The following is a 6,767-nucleotide window of genomic DNA, read 5'->3' on the forward strand; positions in this document are numbered from 1 at the left end:
ACACACGTTAGGATGATCATTATATGAAAAAAAAAACTATTTGCAAGGATGCAGAAACTGGACCCCTTTTGCATCGCTTGTGGGGACGTGCAGTGGTGCAGCTGCTATGGAAAACAGTACTGCAGTTCTTCGAATGAGGACCATGTCATCCAGCAATCCCACTTCCGGGCATAGACCCAAAAACTGAATGTAGGGTCTCAGCTATCTCTACACCCATGCTCATGGCAGCATATTCACAAGAACCAAAATGTCCAAGCAACCCAGTGTCCATCGGTGGATGGGTGGATTAATAGAATGTGGTCCATCCACACAATGGAATAGCTGTGTGTGTGTGTGTGTGTGCATGTGCACGCTTGTGCTCAGCCGTGTCTGATTGTGTGATCCCATGGACTGTAGCCCTCCAGGCTCTTCTGTCCATGGAATTTTCCAGGCAAGAATACTGGAATGGGTTCCCATTTCCTACTCCAGGGGATCTTCCTGACCCAGGGATTGAACCCGCATGTCTTGCATCTCCTGCATTGGCAGGTGGATTCTTTACCGCTGCGCCACTTGAGAGGACTGGGATTCCCAGGTGGCTCCATGGTAAAGAATCCACCTGCCAAGCAGGAGACAAGGGTTCGATCCCTGGGTCGGGAAGATCCCCTGGAGAAGGAAATAGCAACACACTCTAATATTCTTGCCTGGATCATTCCGTGGACAGAGAAGATTGGGGGCTACAGTCTGAGAGGTTACAAAAGAGTTCAAGATGACTGAGTGACTAAATAGCAACAATGAAATATTGTTCAGCCTTAAAAAGGAAGGACATTCTGATATCTGGTATGGCATAGATGAACCTTGAGCACATGATGCTCAGTGACAGAGCCAGGCACAAAAGAACAAAACTGTGTGATCTGTTTACCGCGGGTCCCTGGAGGAGTCAGACCCACAGAGACGGAAAGTAGGATGGCAGCGGCCAGGGGCTGGGCACGGATAGGGAGTGAGTGTTTCATGGGGACAGAGTTTCAGTTTGGAGAGGATGGAAATTCCAGGGATGGATAGTGGGGATTGTTGCACAATAATGTGAATGTAGCCAATGCCACTGAAATATACACTTAAGTAGTTAAGATTGTAAATTTCTACGTGTATTTTACCAAAATGAAAAGAAGAAAGATTCTTTTAGGGGGAGATGTAGACCCGCGGGTTGTCAGGACTCTGTCCTGGGCTTACAGATCTGCTCACAAATCCTTTCTCGTCCCCAGAACAGGAGGCCAGTGGCCACAGGACTTGTGAGGCTTGCGGTGTGTGAAGAGTGCTTTGGCCCCACAGCCTACGGCTTGCTCTCCCAGTATTTCTGCACGTGGACAATCCCACCTTGGGCGTTTCACGAGGTGTCAGTGCTGTGGAAGTGTGCATTCCTGGTGGGGCCTGGGGTGTGGCGAGGCTGAACTAGGCTTTGGTACGACCTTCAGCACATGATGGCAAATCCGGGCTTGGGCAGTGACCATGCTGTGGCTGGCTTCCTCATGCTCAGTGCGGTGCACCTCACAATGCCTTCTTCCTCTTGGTGGGTGTGAACACTAACAGCCATGAACCATGTAGGATAGCACCTGGCACGTGGGGAGCTCCCAGGAACACACCCACCCTGAAGGAAGTGCCCTCCAGGGTGCCTACAGGGTCGCCACAGCCGGAGGACACATGTGCGCCAGGGAGGAAGGCCAGTATACTGAGTGGCCCAGGCCCCGCTCCGTCTGCCTGCTCCTGTTGAAAATGCTGATTCCTCCTGCAGCCCTGCCATATCCGTGTGGTTTTACTGCCCAGAGCTCCAGGGGACAGTGCTCCAGAACCCACCCTGCTTTAGGAGAAAACATTTTTGGGTGTTCAGAAACATGGTCAGTTTGAGTGAGACTGACTTCTGGGGGAGGGACAGAGGGAAGGATTTGGAGGGGACAGAGTGGCGGAAGTTCTGGGCTGGAGCCGAGGGCTCATCTCCCCCAGAGAACCTGACTAAGAGGAACTGGCTTGCTTGCTCAGTTCAGTTGCTCAGTCATGTCCAACTCTTTGTAACGCAGTGGACTGCAGCATGCCAGTCTTCCCTGTCCATTACCAACTGCCAGAGCTTGCTCAAACTCCTATCCATCGAGTTGGTGATGCCACCCAACCATCTCATCTTCTGTCGTCCCCTTCTCCTCTCGCCTTCAGCGTCAGGGTCTCTTCCAATGAGTCAGTTCTTTGCATCAGGTGGTCAAATTATTGGAGTTTCAGCTTCAGCATCAGTCCTTCCAATGAATATTTAGGACTAATCTCCTTTAGGATTGACTGGTTTGATTTCCTTGCAGTCCTTCCTCTCAAGAGTCTTCTCCAACACCATAGGTCAAAACCATCAATTCTTTGGCGCTCAGCTTTCTTTATGGTGCAACTCTCACATCCATACATGACTACTGGAAAAACCATAGCTTTGACTAGGTGGGCCTTTGCTGGCAAAGTAATGTCTCTGCTTTTTTTCTTGTTTTTTTTTTTTTTTTTTTGTCTCTGCTTTTTAATATGCTGTCTAGGTTGGTCATAGCTTTTCTTCCAAGGAGCAGGCATCTTAATTTCATGGCTGCAGTCACCATCTGCAGTGATTTTGGAGCCCAAGAAAATAAAGTCTCTCACTGTTGTCACTGTTTCCCCATCTGTTTGCCATGAAGTGATGGGACCAGATGCCATGATCTTAGTTTTCTGAATTTGAGTTTTAAGCCAGTTTTTACACTCTCCTCTTTCACTTTCATCAAGAGGCTCTTTAGTTCCTCTTCACTTTCTGCCATAAGGGTGCTGTCATCTGCATATCTGAGGTTATTGATATTTCTCCTGGCAGTCTTGATTCCAGCTTGTGCTTCATTCAGCCCAGCATTTTGCATGATGTACTCTGCATATAAGTTAAATAAGCAGGGTGACAGGACAGCACCCTTGACATACTCCTTTCCCTCTTTGGAAACAGTCTGTTGTTCCATGTCCAGTTCTAACTGTTGCTTCTTGACCGGCATACAGGTTTCTCAGGAGGCAGGTAAGATAGTTTTGTATCCCCATATCTTGAAGAATTTTCCACAGTTTGTTGTGATCCACAAAGTCAAATGCTTTGGCATAGTCAATAAAGCAGAAGTAGATGTTTTTCTGGAACTCTCTTGCTTTTTCAATGATCCAATGGATGTTGGCAATTTGATCTCTGGTTCCTGTGCCTTTTCTAAATCCAGCTTGAACATCTGGAAGTTCTTGGTTCAACTTGGAGAATTTTGAGCATTACTGACTTGGAGAATTTTGAGCATTACTTCTCTAGTGTGTGAGATGAATGCAATTGTGCAGAAGTTTGAGCATTCTTTGGCCTTGCCTTTCTTTGGGATCCAAATGATAACTGACCTTTTCCAGTCCTGTGGCCACTGATGAGTTTACCAGATTTGATGGCATATTGAGTGCATCACTTTCACAGCATCATCTTTTAGTATTTGAAATAGCTCAACTGGAATTCCATCACCTCCACTAGTTTTGTTCATAGTGATGCTTCCTAAGGCCCCCTTGACCTCGCATTCCAGGATGTCTGGCTCTAGGTGAGTGATCACACCATCGTGGTTATCTGGGTCATGAAGATCTTTTTTGTATAATTCTTCTGTTTATTCTTGCTACCTCTTCTTAGTATCTTCTGCTTCTGTTAGGTTCATACTGTTTCTGTCCTTTATTGTGACCATCTTTGCATGAAATGTTCCCTTGGTATCTCTAACTTTCTTGAAGAGATCTCTAGTCTTTTCCATTCTGTTGTTTTCCTCTATTTCTTTGCCTTGATCACTGAGAAAGGCTTTCTCATCTCTCCTTGCTTTTCTTTGGAACTCTGCTTTCAGATGGGTGTATCTTTCCTTTTCTCCTTTGCCTTTCCCTTTTCTTTTCTCAGCTATGTGTAAGGCCTCCTCAGACAACCATTTTGCCTTTTTGCATTTCTTCTTCTTGGGGATGGTCTTGATCACTCCCTCCTATACAATGTCATGAACCGCCATCCATAGTTCTTCAGGAACTCCGTCTATCAGATCTAATCCCTTGAATCTGTTTGTCACTTCCACTGTATAATCATAAGGGATTAGATTTAGGTCATACTTGAATGGTCTAGTCATTTCCCCTACTTTCTTCAATTTAAGTCTGAGTTTTGCAATAAGAGGTTCATAATCTGAGCTGCAGTCAGTTCCCAGTCTTATTTTTGCTGACTGTATAGAGCTTCTCCATCTTCGGCTGAAAAGAATATAATCAGTCTGATTTTAGTGTTGACCATCTGGTGAGGTCTATGTGCAGATTCTTCTCTTGTTGGAAGAGGGTGTTTGGTATGACTGGTGTGTTCTCTTGGCAAAACTCTGTTACTCTTTGCCCTGCTCCATTCTGTACTCCAAGGCCAAACTTGCCTGTTACTGCAGGTATCTCTTGACTTCCTACTTTTACATTCCAGTCCCTACAATGAAAAGGACATCTTTTTGCGGTGTTGGTTCTAGAAGGTCTTGTAGGTCTTCATAGAATCATTCAACTTCAGCTTCTTCAGCGTTATTGGTTGGGGCATAGACTTGGACTAATATGGAATGGCTTGCTTGGGGTGGAAGGAAAAATTGTTAGTCCATTAGTTTTCTAATTTTAAAAATTGTTAAATTTTATTTTGACTATACTGGGTCTTCACTGTGGTGCACAGGCTTTCTCTAGTTGTAGTGTGTGGGCTTAGTTGCCCCAAGGCATGTGGAATCATAGCTCCCTGACCAGGGATCAAACCCATGTCTCCTGCATTAGAAGGTGGATTCTTAACCAATGGACCACCAGGGAAGTCCCCCATTAGTTTTCCTTCCAGAGTAGTCTCATGGAGTCTCAGATGCCCATGGGGAACACAGCCAGCCTGCAGCATGACCTTTGACTTTGGGAGGGGGTCCTGAACAGGTTGTCTGGGATGGAGATGTCTTTAGGGGACTCACCTTAGGTTTTCCAGGTCTGGCTCTGTGGTCTACCATCCGTGGTGAGAGGAGGCAAATGGAAACAGACAGGCCTGGAGGACAGCGGAGGTGGGGGGGGGGGGGGAGGGAGGGGAAGAGGGAGGGAAGGGAAGGAGGAAGGGAGGGGGAGAAGGAGCGTGGAGGGAGAAAAAGTGAGCATGTTCAATCCCCCCTCCCTTAGGGGAACTCCCAAGTCTCAGTCTGACTCACTCTTTAATTATCCTCATTTCATTTATTTGAAGGTGAGTTCTGTAAAAAATAGACACATCACTCAGGAGGCCCGGGTGACAGAGCTCTGCCCCCACTGTCTTTGAGGAGCCGTGTGCTAGGGTGAAGCCCGCAAGAGGGTTCCAAGCCAGCTCCACTCCTCCAACAGTCTCGGGGTGGGGGCGAGGGGGTTTGATTCAGCTGGAAGGCAAGGTACCTTCCCTCCTTTGGTGGGTGTGTCCACCTCCAGCAGCAAAGGGTACGCGAAAAGTATGGGACTCCTGGTGCCCTGGATTGAGATTTGAAGGAGATGTGAGCCCCCAGAAACAAGGTGTCCCGGGAGCCAGTCAGCTTTGCTTGACACACAGTGAAACCCACCTGCCGTGGCATCAGTGAGCTTTGACCAGGCAAAGATGGTGTGATGACCACCAAAACCAATACACACATGTAATCACCTAGAGAGGCCCCAGGTCCTCTCCTGGCTCCAGGCAGCTGCTGGCCAGCTCTCATCTCTGTGGGTCAGTTTGCATTTCCCAGAATTTCCCACCAATGGGTCATACAGCATGTGTTCTCCATTTGGTTGATTTTCAGTAGGCAGAACAGCATGCAGACCCATGCAGGTGTCATGAGCATCACTAGTTCAGCCTTTCACAGCCAGGTAGAATTCCAGGGTGTGGCCAGGCCGGAGGAGAGGGTGTTCATCCATCCAGTCAATGTATACTCGGGGTTGTTCCCAGTTTGGGGCTATTACAAATGATGCTGCTATGAGAGTGTGAATCTGTGTGGACAGGTTTTGTTTCTCTTGGGTAACAGGTAGAAGCTACATATATGGTATGATAGCTATTAGCTTTATGAGAAGATTTCAGACTATGACCCAAAGTGGCTACACCAGTTTACATTCCCTCCCATAATTTATGAGTGTTCTGGTTGCTCTGCATCATCACCAGCACTTGGTAGCCTCAATCTTTATAATTTTAGCCATTCTAATAGATCTGCTATTCTCATTTCATTTTGCATTTTCCTGATGACTGTTGAAGTTTAACATCTTTTTATGTGTTTATTGGCCATTTTATTTTTCAAGCTTATTTATGTCTCTGCCAGTTTTTAACTAGGTTGTTTTAATTCTTCTCATTAAGTTGCAGGAGTTCTTTACATATTCTGCATATAAAATTGGTCTTATGTGTGTATTGTCTTATGTCTTATTGTCTTATGTCTTATGTGTATTGTCTTATTGTCTTATGTCTACATGTGTATAGATATATGCATATCTATGTACATACACATACATATATATGTATCTATACATACACACATATATACACACACATTCACACACAGAATATTTCTCCTGTCTATGGCCTACCTTTCATTTGAAGAGTAGAGTTGCAGGTTTTAAGTCCAACTTGTCATTTTATCTTTTATGCTCAGTGCTTTTTTATGTCCTAAGAGACCTCTGTCTATCCCAATGTCAAGAAGATCTCCTTGTCCCCTTTCAGAGGCTTTATACTGTCAGCTTTTTTGTCCACGTCTACAATCCACTCTGAGATGACTTTTCCCTATGGTTTGGAATAGCAGTTGAAGAATACTTTTTCA

Source organism: Dama dama, chromosome 19 (genome assembly GCF_033118175.1).
Source record: "Dama dama isolate Ldn47 chromosome 19, ASM3311817v1, whole genome shotgun sequence".
NCBI lineage: Eukaryota > Metazoa > Chordata > Mammalia > Artiodactyla > Cervidae > Dama > Dama dama.